This window comes from Topomyia yanbarensis, unplaced genomic scaffold (assembly GCF_030247195.1).
Source record: "Topomyia yanbarensis strain Yona2022 unplaced genomic scaffold, ASM3024719v1 HiC_scaffold_35, whole genome shotgun sequence".
In the NCBI taxonomy this organism is placed as follows: Eukaryota; Metazoa; Arthropoda; class Insecta; order Diptera; family Culicidae; genus Topomyia; species Topomyia yanbarensis.
The window spans coordinates 17428-28895 of record NW_026683547.1 but is presented as its reverse complement, the minus strand read 5'-3'; positions in this window follow the sequence as shown (position 1 = coordinate 28895).

Below are 11468 nucleotides of genomic sequence, written 5' to 3'. Positions count from 1 at the left end.
GCGGCCCTGGGACTGGAGGCCAACACCGACAGTCTAAGCGGGGATGCGCTGGTAGCTGTTCTATCACGCGCGTGCGACGCCACTATGCCGAGAAAAACACTGCCAAGAAACGGTAGATGCCCGGTATACTGGTGGAGTGCCGAGATTGCAGCTCTACGGTCAGCCTGTCTCAGAGCTAGACGTAGGATGCAAAGAGCTCGCACCGAGGATGCAAGAGAGAACCGCCGTGAAGTGTTTCGAGCTGCGAAATTAGCCCTTAACAAGGCTATTAAAAGCAGCAAGAGAGCGTGTTTCGACAACCTGTGTGAGAGTGCCAACGCGAATCCGTGGGGTGACGCCTACCGGATTGTGATGGCCAGGACCAAAGGGGGCTCCTCACCCCCAGAACGGTCTCCGGACCGGTTGGCAACGATTATCGAAGTACTCTTCCCGTCTCGAGCCACAAGCCCCTGGCCACCTGCACTACGAGACAGTGCGGGCACGGTCGAAATGGTGGCTCCAGTGACGAATGAAGAACTACTCGCAGTGGCTAAATCCCTAGCAATGAACAAAGCTCCAGGGCCGGATGGAGTTCCAAACAACGCTCTTAAGGCAGCGATCATAGCGAACCCGAACATGTTCAGGCTAGCTATGCAGAGATGCCTTGACGAGTGCCGTTTCCCCGATAGATGGAAAAGGCAGAAACTGGTGCTGTTGCCGAAGCCCGGGAAGCCGCCAGGCGACCCATCGGCGTACAGACCAATCTGTCTGATAGACACGACTGGCAAACTGCTTGAGAGGATCATCCTCAACAGGCTCACCCCGTACGCGGAAGGTACGGACGGTCTGTCAAGCAACCAGTTTGGCTTTCGGAAGGGTAAGTCCACAGTGGACGCTCTCAACTCAGTGATAAATACTGCCGAGATAGCGATCCAACGAAAAAGGCGAGGTATTCGATACTGTGCGTTAGTGACACTTGACGTGAAGAATGCATTCAACAGTGCAAGCTGGGATGCCATCGCGCTCTCGTTACCCCGGCTTAGCCTACCGGTGGGTCTGTACCGGATCCTGGAAAGTTACTTCCAAAACCGCGTACTGCTATACGAGACCGATGCCGGTCAGAAAAGGGTTCCGATTACCGCCGGAGTCCCGCAGGGCTCGATCCTAGGCCCGGTGCTATGGAACCTCATGTATGACGGGGTTCTGAGACTGAAGTTCCCTCCTGGGGTCAAGATCGTCGGCTTTGCCGACGACGTAACCTTGGAGGTCTACGGGGAGTCAATTCCTGAGGTAGAACTAACCGCAGAACACGCGATTAGCACGGTGGAGGAATGGATGAGCGCGAGAGGCCTGGAGCTCGCTCATCATAAGACGGAGGTAGTTATCGTCAACAACCGCAAGTCGGCACAACATGCAGTTATCCATGTGGGAGAAGTCGCGATCACTTCACAGCGAAGTCTGAAGTCTCTCGGAGTCATTATAGACGACAAGCTGACCTTCGGCAGCCATGTCGACTATACGTGCAAGAGAGCGTCGACTGCTGTTGCGGCACTATCGAGAATGATGTCCAACAGCTCAAAGGTGTGCGCCAGTAGACGTAGGTTACTGGCAGGCGTTGCCGTATCTATCCTCAGGTACGGCGGCCCGTCATGGTCAAGAGCACTGAGGGTAACCAGTTACCTACAGAAACTGGAGAGCACCTACCGCGTGATGTGCCTCAGAGTGATATCTGCCTACCGCACGGTATCACACGATGCATCCTGCGTGATAGCGAGCATGATGCCAGTCGGGCTGGTCATTCGGGAAGATGAGGAGTGCTTTGAGCTACGTGGAAATAGGGGAGCCCGCGAGCGCACCAGGGTGACCTCGGTCGCCAGATGGCAGCGTGAGTGGGACAACTCCTCGAAAGGTAGGTGGACCCACCGGCTGATACCTAGCATATCGAGCTGGGTGGGAAGACCCCATGGGGAAGTTCACTTCCACCTGACACAATTCCTGTCAGGCCATGGCTGTTTCCGTCAGTACCTCCACAGGTTCGGGCACGCGGAGGTCCCAGTCTGCCCGGACTGCCCAGGTGTAGATGAAACTGCCGAACACATACTGTTCGTATGTCATCGGTTCGACGTCGAAAGAAGAGCAATGCTTGACGTCTGTGGCTGGGACACAACCCCGGATACCCTTATTCAGCGGATGTGTCAAACGGTGGAGAAGTGGAACGCAGTCTCGGCTGCTACCATCCAGATTGCCAGTAGGCTACAGGTAATCTGGCGAACCGAGCAACAGACGGCGGGCACGGCTAACTAGTGATTGGTTAGCTGGAGCGAAAAAGGCCTAGCGCAAAATAAGAGAGTGAATGGTCTGTTCATGCCGAGGTAGGTTGGCGCAGCAAATGGCAACCGCGTAAGGGGTAAACCCAGCCACCCCGAAGCAAGACAGAAGAGTGAGTGTATAGGCGTATAAGTGGACTGCCTCATGCCAAGACGGGAGGGTCGTAGCGTAGTATGTTGGAACTAAGCTATCGATGCCTCATGGCGTGGCAGAGGAGTGAAAGGGTGAGCATCCAAGTCAGTCTCACATTGCATGTTAAGGGTGAGCATAAAAGTCAGCCTCACAGGTTGGTAGAGGCTAGCACAAAAGTCAGCCTAGCAAGGAATGAAAAAGGTGAGCACAAAAGTCAGCCTCGCATGGTATGTCAGAAGTGGGGCCTAAGAAAAATGTCCCACATGGGATGCCAGAGGGAGTGACAAAGGTACAATAGAGTGGCACGATTGAGAGTGAATCAGGTGATAGGGTGAGCACCCAAGTCAGCCTCACATGGATGGGTAGGGCGAGCACAAAAGTAAGCCTAGCAAGGAATGAGTAAGGTGAGCACACAAGTCAGCCTCGCATGGAACGTAAAAGGTGAGCACAAAAGTCAGCCTCATGTGGGAGTGTTTGAGAGTGAATCAAAGTGTGATTGAGAGAGCACCCAAGTAAGCCTCATACAGGATGTATGATCACGTGAGTGAGAGTGAATGAGTACATTGAGTACAGCCATCCCCCCAGAAGTAATACCGAGAGGTAGTTCCTGGGAGGAATGATGGCGGAGCCCAATGGAGTTTAGTCGGTATTAATGGCTGGTCACCATTCGAGTCCGACACGCCCCCAGTGCACCCCGTATGGTAGATTAGAGCAGTGACCAAGAATGGTTTTTATTTTTATCACAGGTTTGCAAGCATTAGTTTTTATACTGATCAAATTCCTTAGGGCATATTTTAATATGGGAGAACAATATTGCAACAGAAACGATCACATCCCCAGTAGACCGCTTTGATTTATTATTTCAATTAGTTTTGTTTCGAATTTTGAAAATGATATATGATGGTTTGTTGCTTTATTTGAAACACATTTAGATCTGTTTTGAATAAAGAGTATTTAGCACACCAGGCCCGAACACAGAAAGTTCTCAAGGGGAGGGTTTTGATTTGATTTACATTTCTTCTAAAGGAAAGTTATAGAAACCCTCAAACTGGAGGGCCGAGTCTTGTGTACCAATCAACTTAGCTCAACAAATTGATTAAAGCGTATTATGGAGAAGGAATCATCATCAGACACCGCTACCTGCTGGCTCGTGGTGGTGTCGGATTGGTTTGTAGTAGTTAAGCCTACCGACTAAACCTAAAGCTCTTGTATCTCGCAATTCTCATCCATCCGTGGCAACTTTCGCGGTATATCTGACCTGTCGACCATAATGTTTCACATCACTTTACAACCACCTTCGTGGGATTTCTTACCTTACTTGGCGCTACTCGTACCTATGTTTCTGTTTGCTGGTGCTGAGAGTTCCTCGGCTGCGGTATTTCTCCCTTTCTTTTTTCAATGCCTATTTTCGCGAGCCCTTTAGATGTCAGCCACTCCAACTAATCTCTCCGGTGGTGAAATTTCTCCATACTGCGATATCTTCATTTTCTCCGATTTCGTTTTGTTCCTGCTTAGCACCTACTGACAGACTTTTGTATGTAAGTCTACTCTCAAGTGTTGCTAATATCGAAACTTGTCGAATCGTGAGCCGATCCAGAGAACAGAGAAGCAGACCAACTTGACTTATTTCCCTTTCCAGCCATCCATGCAAGGTTTCTTCCTGGGTTTCTTCAACGACTTGTTTTTAAAGTGACGGAACTTAAATGACAGTTTATGTGTCATAACGGCTCGCAGTATATTTTTTCCAGAAGAGTAAGTTCATAATTTTTTAAAAGTTATTCAAAACCTTCATAGGAGGGGTTTGATCCCACGTGCGCACGGGCCTGCAGCACGCTTCACTCAGATTCGATCGACTTGGGAAAATAATTTTGAGTTAAGTAATGACAGAAGGGCACGTTCAGGAGTGGTTAGTTCTATGCTTTTTGTAGTAAATAATATTACTATAAAAGTAGGTACAGTCCTTGTAAATATTGTCCTGAAGTTATTTTGCAATTTCTCAATAAGTTAAAAATTTCGGGGGGGGGGGGGGGGGGGGGTTCCGGACCCCCTGGATCCGCCACTGACTACTGGCCACCCTTCAATGAACCTGTGTAACAGTTCAGCTGGCAAACGAGAGTTTTCGCTCCGAAATTATACTGCATGTGTCTTCCGGCCTGTCCAGATCAAACTGTTTCGACAATCATCCGCTATATAAAATTAAAAATTCAACTGCTCGAAAAAATGGTTCTTTTGACCGAATTAATCTGCCCATTTCTAATCGGTAATGCCGTGTTCGTGATCACGATCATATGTTTTTCGTTACCTTTTGCACTTACAGGTCACAAAAACCGCGCTGAAGGTGCTGGCTGTTTATGTTGGGGTGCTTGATGCTGTGTTTTCAGTTGAACAGTTGCCAAAAATTTGGCAACCTTATTCTCCTAACCATCTTCCGCGCAAGGTTTTCCAGTATGTCCCGTCTAATTACAGTAGTTGCACATAGGAATCTGCCTATCATGGATACATAGCGTGGCTGGAGGCAACACAACTGGATCATTCCATGGAAGTTTCCTGAGGGCGAATCGCACAAAACATTTTTGTATACGCTCTAGTCGGTCAATTTGAACGGCATGGTATGGTGCCCACACTTGCACAGCATACTCCAGAACACTTCTGATCAGGGCACAGTAAAGTGCTTTTAGTGCGTAGAAATCATCGAAGTCCGCCGTGTTCCGCTTTAAGAAGCCCAGCATTCCGAAAGCCTTAGCAGTTGTCGCGGTGATATGGTCGGAAAAGCTCAACTTCCTATCGAAGAGCACTCCCAAGTCTCGGATCGAGTCGACGCTTTCAATTGTTTTTCCTTTTAGGCTGTATTCATAACGTCCTGGAGTAAGCAAGCGTCCGAAACTGATTACTTTGCATTTATTAACGTTGACTTCCATTCCGTTAAGCGTGCACCATTCTTGAATAGTACAGATATCTTCTTGAAGCACTACGGCGTCAAGTGCAGAAGCGATAGTTCGGAAGATTTTGAGATCGTCCGCGTACAGCAATTTCCCAGACTTGATCCGACTACAGATGTCGTTAATAAACAGAATAAAAATAGGCGGGCCCAGATGACTGCCTTGCGGGACACCTGTGGGTGTTCTGAATGTGCTTGAGCGCGTGTTTTTTATACTCACGAATGCCGAGCGATCGGAAAGATACGACTGCAACCAGTTAGTCAGCCAGGTGGGAAATCCCAAACGCTTTCAAGATTGCGATGTTGTGCGGTACTTTGTCGAAAGCTTTTGCGAAATCGACGTAAATTGCGTCCACCTGATGACGCTTCTTGACGGCGGGAAACAACTTAGAAGTGTAAGCTATCAGGTTAGAAGTTGTTGATCGTTTTGTGACAAACCCGTGTTGATTCTCCGAGATAATGTGGGATGCAGCTGCATAGGTGACGTTGTAGACCAGCTTTTCGAGAACTTTGGTGAGACAGTTTAATAATGAGATACCTCTGTAATTTTCGACGTTGTGAATATTTCCAGCCTTGTGAATGGGAACGATAGCAGCTTCTTTCCAGGCGATAGGAAAAATGTCTTCAGCGAGAGAGCGATTGAAAATGATGCACACCGGAAGAGACAGCACGTGGGTGCAGCTTTTTATAAATTGGGGCGAGAGATGATCGGGGCCAGGCCCTTTCGACGAATCAACAGCAGTCAGAGCCTTCAAGACGTCAGTTCGGCTTACAGTGGGACGGGGGAGATTTATGTTGTACGATGGTAATGTTTCCAAATACTCTTCCGAAGGGACGGTATAGTCGCTTCTAAACACTCCGCGAAAGAAATCAGCAAACAAATTGACGGTATCAGCTGGAGATTGCGCGCTTGCATTTCCAAGGAATACGTCAGTGGGAGTACTACCAGATCGTTTTCTGCTGCTAACGAATTTCCAAAATGTTGCGGGGTGATCGCGAAGGCTATTTAGCACATGATTCAAATACTCACGAAAAGCGGAATTCCTGGCCGTTTCTTTTCGTCTGATTTATGGCGGAAATAACGCTTGCGTTATTTTCGCAGTGCATTACGCAAACGGCGAATCTCAGCGTTCCACCATGGAAATTTGAAGACCACCCTCCTGTTGACTCGTTTCAGTGGAACCTTTAGGCGGAGTATGTCATATACTTTGCCATAAAATAGCGCGACTGCTTCGTCAAGCTCATTACAACACATTAAGTCGGTCCAGTCGACAGTGGCAGTCAGTGCGGAGATTTCGTCAAAGTTGCAACGGTTAAAGTCAAAATCAAGCTCGTTAATCGAATGAAATGAATCATCTCCAATGTTGGTACGTACATCTAGCCGCAGGACAAACGGTTTGTAGTGAGGATCGACTTTGAGAATAGCAGTCGGAGGTTCAAGCAGCTCTACGATATCCGTTTTGTTTACGAATGTAAGATCGAGGATCCTCCCGTTCACATTCGTCAATGAGCAGATCTGGTACAGACCGCCTGCAACCATAGACTCCGTTACAGCTATTTCTTGGTCCGAAGAGACATTAATAGGTAGGTAACATTTTAGATCATTATCGAGCGACCACTGAAGGCGTGGAAGATTGTAGTCTCCGAAGACGAGAACTGTGTCGGTGCTGCCAGCATTGTCTAGAATTGTTTGAACGGCATTAGCGTGCGCGTGATACAAATCCGGATCACTATTTGGCCTGAGATAAACACAGCTAATATATACAGATTGATTCGGAAGGGCGATACGCACGGCGATTTGCTCCAGGCGTTCAATTCCAGACAAGCTTAGCTGCGAGCCTACGAGGTTGTTCTTTGCCGCTATCAGGACGCCACCGCCTTGACGCAGATAACTGGTTGTTGAGTTGCGGTTGCAGCGATATATTACGTAGTTCGACGAGAGCTCAGCGTTTAATATGTCTTCGCGCAGCCAGGTTTCCGTAAGGACAATGACGTCGTAGTCACTAGAAGAAAGCGCTAGATGGAATTCTTGTGTTTTCGTTCTCATTCCTCGCACGTTCTGGTAGTAAACGGAAAGAAACTGCTCGGAATGTGCGGTAACTTCGGGAGCAGGCAATACAGGATGTGAAACAGGCGATGTAACTAGTTGGAAGGAGGGCGAAGAGCAGTGGAAGCAGTCATTGTTGCTGAGTCGGGCGCATTCGGTTTCCAAAAAACCTTTCTGGAATCCGACTTTTCTTTAAATTCACGATAAGCAATGCCAACTGGCCATGTAGACGCCGTCATAGCTTTTTCTTTGAGATCCGTGGGCATGCCAACTTTGTAGGAGACAAAATTCAGCGTTCTAGGATCTCTGCCACGAGGGACCAACTTGACGACAGTGATGTTTGAATTTCCTTTTTTTTATCCGCAGCTAGCTTGGTCACGCTTTCATCAGGGACATCGGGCGAAATTCCTGACAGGTACAACCAAAACTTTTTATCTTCACGATTCACAGCGATGGATGGTGTCAATGAACCAGCGGCATCAGTACCACGTAGCAGCTTAGAAGGATTGGAGCCTGTATTGTCGTTGTCTCTCTTTCTTTTAGCAGATTAAAGGAAAATTGTCGCGGTCCAGGAATCGGCGTTTTTGGTACAGCGTCGATCAACGTTTTGTGGGTGTTCTGAATGTGCTGAAAGTTCATCCGAATTTCTACCTTTAATTCCTCCAGTATATCGTTGCGAATTGAATTTTTAGGCTCCTCGATCACCATTTGGTTTGCGGACTCAACGGACACTAATGCGTTACGAAAATGTGCTTTGTCCATGATATTTTTGCAGGTGTTACACATCCAAAATAAGTTAGACTTGTTAACAACAGCGGCAAATAATTCGTCGTTTAGTCCGCAACATTTTGCGCAAAATGACGAAGAGCAAAAACCGCCATATTTTACAGCATTACGACCATCGGAAAATTTATCAGTACAACTCTCACCAAATCCAGGCACGATATGCGGAAGTGTAAGGGTTACTAGTTGAAATGCTCAGTAACAGATGGCGCCACTTACACTCCACAAGATAACTCCGCTAGCGAATGACGGATCCCAATAGTAGCATGTCTGTAATAACATACGCACATGGAACTATTGAGAACCAGAGCTACAGGTCCAAAGCCCTGGTAAAGGAGGATGGTTGTGATGATCCGGGCCGAGATCACCACGTAAAGCAAGGTAGGGCATAACCCCAATTCCAAGGCGTGAAGCGACCCGTGCCGAGGGATGAGTGATCGAGGGGGTGAAAAAGATGCTCGATCGTTAACGGAGCCTGTGGGGTACCTGGGCAACCCCCACAGTAAGCGTCCCTTACCACGCTAATGCGGAGCTCTGGCGTGGCGGACATATATTTCTCGCGCTACTCGTGGGACTATGCATGGAGGTAAATAAAAATAAAAACAAACAGACGGAGGTGCCAAACCCCTTCGCAAGAGGTGGTTTGGCGAGGTCTCCCCCCGTGGGGAGAGTAGTGGAGCGATGAGTGCTGCATCCGAAAGCACCAGTGACCCCCCAGCAGCGGTAGGCAATATCCCTACCAATGCATCGGAGGGGCCAATAGCTGCTATGCGCAAAGTAGCGAAGCAACTCGATTCTATAATCGACTTCGCTAGCGCAAAGCAGAACATAGCCAAGGAGTTGAAGTTGAGCCTCTTGGAGCTCCGGAAAGCTGTTCGTGTCGCAAGACAGGAACAGCAGGCCTATGTTGAGAGGGTGGAATGTCGGGAGAGGCCCGACAGAGAAACCCAGACAGTGGCCTCCAATAGGGAGGAAAGAGAGAAGGTCGATAGAGGTTCACAGACAGTGGCCTTTACCTTCTACGGAGCAGCCACGTCGATCGGAGCGGCGACTGAGTTCCCCTCGAAGGGAAAAGGAAAGGGCAATCGCAAGACGGCATCGAATGCGAAGCCTCCTAGGAAGTCGCCAGGCGAGGGTGCCAAAACCGACACCACTCGGCGTGCAACCGTCAAGGTCAAACGCCGCCTGGGTGAGGTAAGCGAGGGCGAGAGTGACCTCGCTGTGGAGAGCGATGGTACCAGCAACCCGGCACGACCGGGGCAGGGGGGCTCAAACCCCTGGACGCTGGTCACCAAGAAAAAGCCGGCACCGAAACCGGAGGTACCGCGGCCTGCGAGGAAGGCCAAGGACAGAGGCGAAGCCTTGTGGTTAAAAACCGACAAGGACAAATACGCCGATGTCCTTAAATCGATGAAGGCGGCCGAAAGCCTCTCGGCCCTTGGGCAGGATGTGCGTAGCGTAAGACGCACCAACACGGGAGAGATGCTCCTGGTGCTGAAGCGAGGCGCACAATCAAGTGCAGTATATAAGGCCTTGGCCCAAGAGGTCCTTGGTGAGGGCGCCCAAATCAGGTCGCTAGGTGCGGAAACAACTCTCCAGTGGAAGCACTTGGACGAGTTCACGACCGCAGAAGACGTCGTCGCAGCCGTCAAGGAGCACTGCGGCGTCACAATCGAGCGGGCCTCTGTGCGATTGAGGGACGCTGGCATCCTCTGGCACCCAAGTAGCCTACCTCAGGCTACTGAATGCGGATGCCAAAAAGGTAACCGAGAAAGGGAAGCTGAAGATCGGCTGGTCGGTATGCCCTATTAGTATACCCCAGCCGCCTTCAGTGGACAGGTGCTATCGGTGCCTAGAATCCGGCCATAAAGCTTACGAATGCAAAGTCATAGACAGGAGCAAGCTATGTCGTCGATGCGGCGAGGAGGGGCATAAAGAGCGGGGGTGCACTAAGGCATATAAGTGCCTTATCTGCACCGCTAAGAAGCAAGCCCATAAACATGCTATGGGCGGACCTTCGTGTCCCTTCGGCGAGTTAAATAAGAAGAAGCCGTGAGAGTCACACAGCTAAATCTTAACCATTGTGCAGCAGCCCAACAGCTGCTGTGGCAGTCGGTCTCGGAGTCGAGGACAGATGTCGCCCTCTTATCAGACCCGTACAGCATCCCTGCCGGCAACGGCAATTGGGTGTCGGACGGGTCTGGAATGGTGGCAATCTGTACAACGGGAAGGTTCCCGGTTCAAGAGGTAATACACCCCTCCGCCGAGGGTGTGGCGATTGCCAAGATCAATGGTGTGTTCTATTGCAGCTGCTACGCCCCACCAAGGTGGCCAATAGAACAGTTCTACCAGATGATCGACAGGCTCTCGTCGGACCTCGTGGGCCGGAAACCGGTAGTAATAGCGGGAGACTTCAACGCTTGGGCAGTGGAGTGGGGCAGCCGCTGTACAAATAGCAGGGGTCAAGCGCTAATGGAAGCGTTTGCGAAACTCGATACTGTGCTAGCTAATGATGGCTCCGCTAGTACATTCCGTAGAAAAGGAGTGGAGGCGTGGATTGATTTGACCTTTGCCAGCCCGAGTCTGGCTCCAGGCATGGAATGGAGGGTAGACGAAGGCTACACCCATAGCGATCATCTAGCAATCCGCTTTAAGATCAACTATGGTGTGCAGCATCCGAGGGCGGGAGATCCCTGTCAGGTACGCGGGTGGAAGTCCAATCACTTCGACAGCGAAGCTTTCACCGCGGCCCTGGGACTGGAGGCCAACACCGACAGTCTAAGCGGGGATGCGCTGGTAGCTGTTCTATCACGCGCGTGCGACGCCACTATGCCGAGAAAAACACTGCCAAGAAACGGTAGATGCCCGGTATACTGGTGGAGTGCCGAGATTGCAGCTCTACGGTCAGCCTGTCTCAGAGCTAGACGTAGGATGCAAAGAGCTCGCACCGAGGATGCAAGAGAGAACCGCCGTGAAGTGTTTCGAGCTGCGAAATTAGCCCTTAACAAGGCTATTAAAAGCAGCAAGAGAGCGTGTTTCGACAACCTGTGTGAGAGTGCCAACGCGAATCCGTGGGGTGACGCCTACCGGATTGTGATGGCCAGGACCAAAGGGGGCTCCTCACCCCCAGAACGGTCTCCGGACCGGTTGGCAACGATTATCGAAGTACTCTTCCCGTCTCGAGCCACAAGCCCCTGGCCACCTGCACTACGAGACAGTGCGGGCACGGTCGAAATGGTGGCTCCAGTGACGAATGAAGAA